The sequence below is a fragment of the Microtus ochrogaster genome, unplaced genomic scaffold, assembly GCF_000317375.1.
Source record: "Microtus ochrogaster isolate Prairie Vole_2 unplaced genomic scaffold, MicOch1.0 UNK40, whole genome shotgun sequence".
In the NCBI taxonomy this organism is placed as follows: Eukaryota; Metazoa; Chordata; class Mammalia; order Rodentia; family Cricetidae; genus Microtus; species Microtus ochrogaster.
The window spans coordinates 336633-347588 of record NW_004949138.1 but is presented as its reverse complement, the minus strand read 5'-3'; the positions used below and the strand labels follow the sequence as shown (position 1 = coordinate 347588).

The 10956-nt window shown below is 33.5% G+C and overlaps 1 protein-coding gene across 4 annotated transcripts in view; it reads left to right on the top strand.

Moving 5' to 3' along the window:
* The window catches only part of Tbc1d5 (TBC1 domain family member 5), a 449388-nt gene that overhangs the window by 120895 nt on the left and 317537 nt on the right, over nt 1–10956 (top strand). The gene's annotated exons all lie outside the window — the stretch shown is intronic.

Sequence of the window (10956 nt, the reverse complement as noted above, 5' to 3'; positions counted from 1 at the left end):
CCCTTTTTTCTTGTTATTGACAGAAAAATTTATTTTGACTTATATTTAAATCGTATGAAAACATTAATTTGCTTTGGTTTTACATATCTCTATTTACCTGTGATTTAGAGGTGTTCTTTTATTTATTTATTTATTTATTTATTTATTTATCTATTTATTTATTTTGAGACCTCATTTTACTACATCTCTCTGGAAGTTTTTGTTTAGACTAGGCTGGCCATGAACTCAGAGATCCTCTTAGCTTGGCCACCTTGGTGCTGGGATTAAAGGAGTGTATTAATATGCTCAATTTAAAAGGTTTTTGGTTTTCTTTTTTTTCTTTCTTTGTATTATGTTTCATATTCTTGAATATGAAAGGTCGTCAGTCAGTGCAGTTTACTTGTATATGTCAGTTATTATTTCTATGGAAATTAAAGAAAAGTCAGGTTTTGCTCTTCAGGGTTTACATAGTCTTACAATCATTCATGAAACATTTTCCTAAGTAGTTAATAAAGATAATTCAGTTATAAAACTTTGCTATTATTTTGATAGATTAGAGCTGATTTTAAATTATGTTTAAGAACATCATTTTAGTCTGTTGTGTTCTAATAAGATTCCACGGCTTAGATGGGAAAGTATGCAACAAGACTTACCTCGTCAAATCCCATGCACATAGCGATTTTTCTATATTAGTCTTCAAGATGTGTACAAAGGTAGTTAGACTAAAGACCTGGAGGCAAGCTCAGCAGATACTTTAATGTCACAGTAAGTAATAGGGGACCCTGAATTGCCTAATGACTAGTCATAGAGGGAGACAACGATGACGAAGATTCATATAATACAAATGAACTTCAGTGTGTATTAAGACAAATTGTCCATTTAAAAATAATTGTTAAATAGTACTAATTTCATATAGCTCAATTTAATATAACTATTATCAAATTATTTAGTATTTAATAGAAGGAGACTAGCTTAAGGGTTTTGATTTACAAGGAAGGAACCAGGGATAATAGCATGGGAAGATTTTATTGCAAAAGTGGACATGTTTTCCAACATTCAAATCTAATATAGCCTTTAGTATCCAGGTTAGTTCATTTGTGAAAAGTTTTTACTCAGTCCAAGGTATGAAACTGTTATACAATGGGAGATAGGAGACAATGTGTTCTTAGATATTATAAGAAAAGAAGAGGAAGAACAAACATCACACCTGAATGGCTGTGCTCAAGTAGAATATGTTCAAACTAAATCTTTGTGTCAAAGTTCCCGCCTCTCGCATTTCATTACTTTTCTCCCTGACTGTCTTAGAGGGTGTGATGCAGCGACAGTAATGCTCAATTCTAGCTTCTCTGCTGTCGAGCCCCTCATGTCGGTAGCCTGTAGAGCTCTTGACTAGTGGCAAAGATTTACTTTGCTGTGATTTTAATTTTTTACAAAGATCTTTTTTCAAATAGAAACCTTTAATTAGTGTACATTAATTGTACAAACTCATGGGATGCATTCTGTTATGTTCATGCATGTAAAAGACGTTGATCATGTTCTTTTCTCCACATACACTTCCTCTTTTCAGACTTAGGTGTATGTGTGTTCTTGCTTATGCACTTCACACGTGTCTATGGAAACCAGGGCACCACCTTGGTGTGGTTCCTCAGGCACTGTCCAGCTTTTTCCTTTTTTGAGACAAGATCACTTGTTGGCAAGGTTAGTGGCTTCCCAGTATGACTCAGACCTTTTCCTCTCACTCCTCACCTTCCCTTTCAACTAAACTGCAGGTCTGTGCGACCTTCCCAATTAATTCTGGGGAATGAACTCAGGTTCATGGGAATGAACAAAAAATACAGTAGTTACTCAGCTCCCAGCCCTTCCAAAAGTATTGTTGCATAGGTCTCTTTTACAAAGAGGTTGTGTATAAATTAGGTCTTGCTTAGAGTAGTGTGGGTTTTGGACCTTTGCATCTTAGAATATTTCACAGAACCTCTTCTTACCAAATATTTCATGCTCCTGTAGAGTAGGGATCCTATCATATATGTGTTTGTATCTCTTTCTTTAAAATACTGAATTAAAAATGGCATGTCTGATGAACATAAGGATATGCTAGCCCTAAAGTGGTAGGCTTGTGTGTAGGAAATGATGTTGGTAGACTTTAAAGGACAGCAAAGTTTTTCATGGTTTGTTTTTGTAACCAATAATGTGAGGGATACATTTATATTGCTCCTCAGCCCTTTGTTTGAAATACATTAGGGGGACTGAATATTTTTTAAAGTTAGTATTTTTTAGAATTTTGGAATTATTAATGCTGTGTGTGTGTGTGTGTGTGTGTGTAGCAGATGCAGCACACAAGAGAAGACACATTAGAATTTCTGATGGAAAAATGTATGATTTATTTATATTGTTAGAGAAGGGACGATTATAGCTTCATATCAATTCAAGTCAAATTTTGTTATCACATGACTGTCCAAGTTAAAACATTACTTTTAGATTGGGGAGTTAGTGGGCATGTACCCATTGATTTATGTGCATGTGTGTGTATGTATGTGTGCCATCTTTTGCCATCAGCATTTGAGGGGAAGCTGGTCTGTCTTTCCGTATCACTGGTGTGTATTGCCTGACTTTTTTATTTTTGCCCTTGTGATGAGTGAAATTAGAATCTCCATCACTCCTGCCTTCTCCCTTTTTCATGCCAAGCTTGCAAACTTCCACTCATCCTTCAGTATGCTGTTTGAATTCATCTGGAAACAGTAGATTCACTTGAGAGTTCCCAAAGTTCTTGAATTACAATTTTGAGGCTTAGTTTTTTAAGATCAGATGAGAATTTAAAGCTATGTTGCTTTAAAAAAAACTTGCTCCTTTTGGTACTTCTGTGATTGGTCTTGCCTCTTTCTTCTTAAAGTCTTACGTTCTTATGTTAATTATTTGGGAATGATGATGTTCTGTGTCCTGGAATTTTTGTTGTTGATTTAATAGTATCACATTAGAGGGGAAAGTTGTATAAATCTCCCAAATCTATACTCTCTGTAACACTCATTTAGGTACTGCATGTGTGAAGATTGGACCAGCTCATATTTGGTTAAAAAAAAAAAAAGAGGAAGATAAAAGTTTAAGGAAACAGAACAAATTCTCCGAATTTCTTCTTACTATACATTTAAACCAGACATTATGCCTCATTTAATATGCAGTTAATTTTGGTGTTTATGTGTTTTATGTTTTGATCACTGTTCAGTATTTAAACTCTCTCAAATATGCAAAGATTAAATGTTTAATAAAAAGTGCTTGTTGTTTTCAACATCTGTGTTCAGAGAACAATGGCCCACTGGAGTGCAAAAAGCTTGTAAAGTTTTCAAATGTATTGAGAATGACAGAAAGTTCAGTGAAGAGTTTGCTTCCCTCATTACAGAACTACTTCTGTGGCTGCGATTACACTAAGAGCATCTTTAATTGCTTTAAAATCTGAATGCATGATAAGAATGGATTAATTTGATTTTTCTGTTACTACAAGTAGCAGATGGTTTATGTCTTAGGAATGCTCATGTTGTAAAATGAGATCCCCAGCTCATCCGTGATTGGTCACTGTTAATGAAGCATGCTGTGCTGATTATTGATTTAGAAAATGAGGATGACATGAGTATTGTGTGTGTTGCTGTAATAAATTAAAGAGGAGTATTTTAATAGCCAGCAGACATACACCTTAAATAACATGAAATATTTGATTTTCTATTCAGGTGGTCTCTGCCCTGTCAAACTAATTTTATTGTTTATTAAAAAGATATACTTTTATAGTTTCGGCTAACAAGCAGATGGCCGTCTTTACTTATTTCTGTTTTGTATTGCTGTATGACCGATGAGATGCATGATAGGAACCCAAATTAGCTTGTTGTCTGCAAAGCAATGGTGTAACCGGGGGAGGAAATCAATGCTCTTTGTGTACGTCTGGCTGTGTATATGTGTTTGAGAGAGTGTGCGCTGCTTATTCAGTCATTCACATATGCATAATTTGTTTTCTTATTGATTAATCCTTACATAATTTTTATTTTAATATAGTTACATTATTTTAATGAACTCACAAATAAAACTCAAAATTTCAGACAATTTTAATCATTTCTCAAAAATTTTAAGTGCTAGATGTAGATGCAGTATTGGTACAGTGCATTTGGTAGTTTAGGCAGTTTCATTTTAATGTACATGTGAATTTGTAGTTATTATTTATTTTAGATGCAGTAAAAGTCATGGTGATGTTTATTGATTTTTTATTAATAGCTTTATATGTACATGATATCTGGTGATGTGTACTAATGCATGCTTTAGTAAACTTGAATATTTTGAAATATTTCATGTTTATTTTATCATAGTTTTCATCATTGCTATGATGAAACATTTAGGTTGAAGTGCTTTCCTGGTTCTGGATAGGACTAAAAATGGTAAATTTGTGTATTAGAAGGTTTTTTATTTGTGTTTGGATTTGTGTGTATGTGTACACTTGCATATTAAAATATGTATTTAATTCTGCTTTTTGTAGATGTGAATTAGTGTAGATGAACATAGCTGGTCTTAATGGTATTATATTATCTCGTCGTGATTTAAAAGTCTAAAATCTTAGGCTGTATAATCAGGATTTGAAGGTAAACTTTTACCTTCAAATGAAATCAACAAGATTAATGGATAAATGTTCAAGTGCAATTATGACTTAAGATACAGCATTGTTGTAGTAAATATTTTCTTCAAAAATACATTAGTACTAATGAGAAACAAAGATGGGAGTCACTTATTTTAGAGATTTGATTTAATAATGTCATTCTAATGTAAACAAACTACTACTCTACGATACTATTTCACAAGGTCATTGTCCTTCATATTAAATTACAGTGTGCTTGTAAAGATTGGAAAGTAAAGTTTAATGTAGTTATATCATTTGTATGTGAAAATTCATTTTGCAAAAAGAAATTACAAAGACACTAACTATTAAATTTGTACATTGTTTAGTGACATTTCAACCTGTTGCATCTTTGTTGAATGTTTATTTGACTTTTTTGTAAATTAATAAAATTTCAAGGCTTTTCTAATCAATCGTCAGTTATATGTGTGCCTCACAGGGAAAACCCATTAAAGGTAAATAGAAGTTGCTTTTAGGTCTTATACTTTTAAGCGTGTTGCACTCACCTTAATCTGAATCCCATAGACAGTAAATTAGGAAATCCCCTCCCCACAGCAGTGTACAACAGATAGGAAGGAATCTTCTCTTGATGACATAGAAAAACTTCTTAGAAGTGGTTCAATATTAATAAATTGAGTTATAAAACTTACTATCTAAATTGTATTTTAGCAGAATAATTTTAAGTGTTTGAAAAATGATAATTTAAAAACAGAAAAATGATAACTGACTTATCTAAGAATTTGCATTTAAATGGTGTGAGACCGTGATTTTCTTTTTACGAAGGTATTCATTGTATCAGATTAACAAAGAATGACAATATTTTTCAGAGTAAATTTTTATATTAAAAAATTTAGTCACCAACTCAATTTTGTCATTTTGGCGATAAACTACTACCAACATTTTATACTTTTCCTTACTGTGTTTATAGTTAATATCTTTATTCTTCCAACAGTAGAAGTCTTGAAACATTGCTGAACAGATACTGTTCAAGAAAAATACTGATGTGCAGATAAGCAATGGCATAATTTTTATTGTCATCTTTTCTCTGTCCTTCTAGACACCAAACTCAGTGTTTTGGATCTGTTTGCTGACATTTTAAAATATTGTAGTATGAATATAGTATGAGCTCTTTTGTACATTGAAAGCAATTGCCGCTAGGCACATTTATATTCTACTATTTGGTATGTGTAAAATCTAATATTCTAGTTTGGAATATGTGAAATATTTTGTAGATGCTTTATGTATTGCTTGGCTTATTTTAAATGTCTTATTGTTTTATATAATTCTAAGAACTAAAAGATAAAAAACTGTCGAGATTATAAATTTGTCAGCTGCATTTCTGACATCTTTTGCTTCTTATCATAGAAAGGGATTTGAATTAAGTCTCATAGATGCCTCCTGCAAGTATTGGTGTCAACAGCTATAGAATTATATCATGAAGTCAGCTATCCTCATGTGCAGTGTTTTTAGACTGTTACTATGGTAACATTTCCGTTAGTGAATTTTTGTGTAGTAAAAAATTGTAGTCATCAAATGCTACCTCTGGCTTTTGATTCCTTGTATAAATATATCACTATGCTACCTGCATGCTATTGAGTGGCAGCAGACACTAAACCGCATCCCATAAGTTGTAGGCAGGGGTAGAAGAAACAGCAAAATGAAAGAAATGGGAACATTTTGTTAAATTACATTTTAAGATTGTCCTGATGGTGCTGGTAAAAATTTAAATGTTCCTGAAAAGAGTGAGAGCACTGTCAGTTATTCTCTGAGATGCTTTAATTTTTATAAGTATGTGATAATGAAATTGGTTACGTATGGTAGCAGTAGGAGGTAAGGAGAATATTAGTCTGTCAGCTAAACGGTACTAAATAACCAAAACAGAAGTAATGACCCTTCAGAGATTCAAGAGGCTCATTGCGAAAACACTTTTTTTTAAAGCCTTATTACCAGTTGGAAATTTATCCCCTCTTCAAGTATTTAAAGTTACCCTCTTTATTTCTCTTCTGATTATAAAATCAGACTGTAATATCTTATTGTTAATTTGGAATAGTCTATAATGTTCCCTTGTATCAATTGCTGCATTCTAGTAAAGATTCCTACTGTTTTTGTTTTGTTTTGCTTCTTAAAGCCCCCTGCTGCTGTTGATTACACCTAGATCTGCTACTGATTGGAACTGTTAAAAGGCAAAGATAATGTGGATGGTTGCTGAATCATTTAATTGTAGGACTAATAAGTGTTTTTTTCTGAGACCCAACAGAAATAGTAACACAAGAATTTTGTATATATGCTGACCAAAAATGTTCTTTTCTACTTACATAATATTTGGAGTGAAAAATATTTACTCAGAATAAAGTAAGGAAATGCCAGAAACCTGGTTTTATTCCTAAGACACATAACTGAATCGGATCAGAGGAAATGAAAAAGATTGAGAAAATTAATTGTAGCAAACTATGTCTGTGAAACAGGTAATGCAATAGGTGAGAGTGTAAAAGTAAAATGCTGGGGGAATTAATTAGAAATGATATATAAAGCATAAGTCCTCTCCTGAGTAGCATGCTTACATTTTTAGAACCCTTATCTAGGATTTCCATAATAAAATCCTAGGATCTCCATATATGTGCTAAGAGGTACCTGTAAGTAACAGTTTGTACCCCCTTTGAAATGTGAAATAATTATCACTTTGGTGGAATAAGCTTAGATTTACTTAAGGGACTGTGGTTATGCTACTGTGTGTTTAATGGTAACTTATGCTATTACTATTGATTTTTCTGTTCACTGTAATTAATTGCTCAAATAGCTTATCCTTCAAAAGACTTTGTGAGTTGCTGCTAGGTATGGAATTCATCTACAGTTTATATCTGTTTGAAGTTGCGTACATTTATAACTTGATGTGGGAAAAAGCTAGTGTTAATTTTGTTTCTCTTTTGGGTTGTAGGTGAGCAGTGGGTGTTGGAAGGTAAATCCTTGAGATAATACCCGAAGTTGTTCTTGAACTTGCTATGTAGCCCACTTAGCCTCAGCTTTCCTAAACATGAGTACTGAGACTATAGTGTGAGATACTGCATCTTAATCTTCATGGGTTTTTTTTTTCCCTTTTTTATCAAGAATTTTTTAAATGGAATCTTTTCTCATTTTACATATCTATCCAGTTCCTACTCCCTCACCTCCTCCCATCCGCCCCCCCCCCCTTTCCTATTCAGGTGTGAGGAGTCAACAAAGTCTGATACTTCACTTTGAGTCAAAACCAAGCCCCATATCTGGTCTGAGCAAGGTATCCCTCTGAAGAGAATGCACTCCTAGATGCCAGTTCAAGCCCTAAATCTTGGTCCCACTGTCAGTGACTTCACAGTCTGCCCAAGCCTCACAACTGTCCCCCACATTCAGTGGGCCTAGTTTGGTCCTGTGCAGGTTTCCCCACATTCAATCCAGATTCAGTGAGCTCCCACAAGCTCAGATTAGCTGTTTCTGTGGGTATCAACGTCATGGTCTTAACTGATGTCTGGTCTTGAATTGGTCTCTGGTAGCTCGGCCCAGTGTTTCGCTGTAGATCTCTGTATCTACTTCCGTCAGTTGCTGGGTGAAGGTTCTCTGCTGATACTTAAGGTAGTCATCAATCTGATGACAGGAAGACTAGTTTAGGCATTCTCTCCACAATGGCTTAGGGTCTTAGCTGGGGTCATCCTTGTGGATTTTTAGTATTTTCCCTAGTGCCATGTTTCTCGCTAGCCCTTTAATGGCTCCCTCAATCAAGATATTTTTTTCCTTTCTCTCCCTTTCTGTCCTCTTTAGACTGTATAAATCTTTCACCCTTTTTTGTCCTTTTAAGTAATTTATTGAAACATTTTAATCAGGGGAGACTTGTGAGCAATCTAATCAACTGGTTTGAAGAGAAAAAGGGTTTTTATATATGTGCTAAAGACAAGTTAGCAAAGAGTGCTTTAAATGGTCTATTCCTTAGGACATGGAGAAATTCTAAGGGTGGAATCAAGGAATTCATTTTAGTAAGATAATATGACTCTGAGGTACACCCGTGTTTGATAATTGTATACTGAGTATCTGACCAAATTTAATTGTTCTAAATAGCTACAAAATACATAAGTTGCATTTCTTTCCTTTTAAATGTTCTTTTGGTTATGTTTAATGCTGAAGTTTTGGTTAGAAATGCCACATGAGTTACGCTTATGAAAAAGATTATTGGTTTGCTTTGTTGGTTTACTGTGATTTTTTTCCTATAAATGTTTTATGTATGTAAAGGCAAACAAATTATATATATATATATGTTATTCTATATAATTGCTTACCCCTCTTACAAATGATGATGTAAGGCTTTGATGTTTTCAATTACTGTTATATCCTGTCAGTTTTTCTGTATTGGTTCATTGTTTATTTGCTTGATGCCAGGAAACCAGGGTCAGCTTGTATAAAATATTGAGACCTTTTACGTAGTAAGTAAATGATAACACAGGAAGAAATCAAGGAAGGAAGATGGAGTTTAAGGCTGTGCCTATTTACTTACAGAGCAGTTGACTGCTGATCATCGTGCATAAGAACTCCAGTCCATGCTACCACAAAGCAAATGCAAAGAAATAAATAACAATATAGTTCACAGTTAATGAAGGAGGTCAAAGCACAAATAATGATGACTATAAAACATTGATGATGTCCAAAAGGACGTAAATAAGTGAGAACACATCCTCTATTCATGAATTAGAGTACTAGCACTATTACTGCTCAAATCCGTTTATAAATTTACTTCAATCCTTGTAAAAATGCCAGTGCCATTTTGTAAAAATATAAGAGCACATATTAATATCAGTTTATATGCAAACTTAAGGTGTTCTGATAGCCAAAATGATCTTGGAAAAAAGAAGAAAAGTTGGAGGATTTTCACCTTGTAATGTCAAAACTTGTAAATAAGTTGCAATTATTGAAAATGTAGTGCTTGCGTCATGAGCCCAGTGCAGCAGAGTAGAGCTGAAGTGCCATGCTGTATTTGCCAGTGGTTTCTTGAGTCCCAGAGGCATCACTCCTTTTCATCACAGGATTGTCAACCCTGTAAGATAGATGAGCACAGTGTAGCTGTACGTGCAGTGGAATATTATTGTAAAACACAATGTGGATGGACTTGAGTCAGAATGTGTGAAGAAGTTGTGAAAAACCATGTAAATTTTTGCTATATGCAGTTCTTTTCTAAGAGACAGAACTACTGGTCCTTGCTAGGATGTGAGGATGGTGTCTGGTCAGTTAGTTTTGAATAAATATCAGTTTTATAGGATTGAAGTATTTGCTGATGATAGTTGTCTAGCTTGAATATGTGTAATACTGTTACATTATATACTTAGACAAACATTACTTTTGTAATGTATATTTGGCATGAAATGATGTAGCAGTTACATATAGCTTTAAATCATTTCTAAGTGACTTAAAATACCTAATATAAGGTAAATGCTTTGAAGCCAGTTAGTTGTTCTACTGTGTTGCTTGGGGAACAGTTATAGTCAAAGTTCTGTGTTTGTTTAGTGCCAAGCCAAGTTTTATCATCACGGATAACTTTTTTCTGAGGTTTCTCCATCAAGTACAAAGCACATAAATGTGAAACCTGGATACATGTGCATGCTCAGGGTTTTAGTAGCAATTTCTTATGTACATATCTTCTGACAGAGTTTGTTGCTGATGAGTGCACTTTTAATGATGAAGCAGTCTGCTAACAGTATAGAGAGTATTTGAGGTGACATCTACAAGTGAGAGAAACAAACAGAGCTTTATTGTCTTTTAGAAGCGTTTGGGAAGATGCCTGAGTTTCTTCACTTGAGTTGTAATGTATTTGAATATCTTCTTTTTGCTTATATTAACCAGGAAGACTGTTTCTCTACTAAATTATATTATATCTACATGTACAAAGTCATTAAATTTTACTTTCTATATATTTATATATAAAACAAATAAATATAAGTAAAACATAGTTTCATAAGTTTATTTATGTATTTGGACAAAGTCTTTGAAACGATTTTGGTTTACTCCCAGTGTTTATATGGCAATCTTTATGCATGATAATTATTGAGATACTTAATACTTTTCTGTAGTGTATTTATGTGCATTAATTGAAAATTAGAAATTTTATTTTATTGTATTTAAAATTTTAATTTTATATACAGCAAGTTTCTGTGTGTGCTTTTAAGACATTCTCTACATCCCTTTATTTTTTCTATTTTTTTTTTACATTCTTGTTAACCTAAACTTCTTGGGTTTTTTTGTTTGTTTGCTTTGTTTTTTGTTTTGTTTTGTTTGTTTTTTTGAGACAGGGTTTCTCTGTAGCTTTGGAGCCTGACCTG